The sequence below is a fragment of the Sorex fumeus genome, unplaced genomic scaffold (assembly GCF_029834395.1).
Source record: "Sorex fumeus unplaced genomic scaffold, SorFum_2.1 ptg000134l, whole genome shotgun sequence".
Lineage (NCBI taxonomy): Eukaryota > Metazoa > Chordata > Mammalia > Eulipotyphla > Soricidae > Sorex > Sorex fumeus.
The window spans coordinates 1251458-1252650 of record NW_026606191.1 but is presented as its reverse complement, the minus strand read 5'-3'; positions in this window follow the sequence as shown (position 1 = coordinate 1252650).

The window sequence follows — 1193 nt, the reverse complement described above, 5'->3', positions numbered from 1 at the left end:
AATGGGCTAAACGCACTAATTGAAAGACACAGAGTGGCAGGATGGATTAGAAAATTGAACCCAACATTCTGCTGCCTGCAAGAAACACATCTCAATAGTCAAAGCAAACACAGACTCAGAGTCAAAGGCTGGAAAACAATCCTACAGGCAAAAAGCTCCCATAAAAAAAGTTGGGGTAGCCATTCTAATATCAGACAACATTGATTTCAGAGTTAAGAAGGTCACAAGAGACAGTGAAGGCCATTTCTTACTAATCAAAGGTTCAGTACAACAGGAAGAACTTACAATACTAAATGTATATGCACCTAATGAGTGACCAGCAAAGTACTTAAAACAACTACTCATAGATTTGGAGAAAGACATCAATATCAACACAATACTATTGGGACACTTCAACACCGCTTTATCACCTATTGATACATCAACCAGACTCAAGCTTAATAAGGACATACTTCATCTGAGGGAAACAATGGAAGAAAGGGACTTAGTAGATATATACAGGACACTTCATCCTCAAAAAGCTGAATACACATTCTTCTCAAGCATACATGGAACATTTTTGAAGATAGGCCACATGCTGAGCCACAAAATATACCTCCATAAAATTAAGAAGATAGAGATTTTATCAACAATCTTCTCAGACCATAATGCGCTGAAAATAGAAGTAAATCACACACAAAAACAGAAAAGTAAATCAAACACCTGGAAATTAAACAGTGCACTATTGAACAACGAGTGGCTTAGAAAGGTAATCAAAGAGGAAATCAAAAGATTCCTAGAAACGAATGAAAATGAAGACACGAGTTACCAAAACTTATGGGACACAGCAAAAGCTGTGTTAAGAGGAAAGTTTATAGCTCTACAAGCATTCCTCAGAAAGGAGGAGCGAGCCCACATCAATAACCTAACCTCACAGCTTAAGAGGTTGGAGAAGAACCAACAAAAGGAGCACAACCCGAACAGGAGAAAGGAAATAATAAACTCAGAGCAGAGATTAACGAGATGGAAACCCAAAAAACAATTAGAAAGATCAATGAAACAAAGAGCTGGTTCTTCAAGAAAATTAACAAGATTGATAAGCCTCTAGCAAAACTCAAAAAGAAAGGGATAGAGAAGACCTTTTAAACAAACTGAATCAGAAATGAAAAGGGTGTCATTACAACAGAAACTACAGAAATTCAAAGGATCCTCAG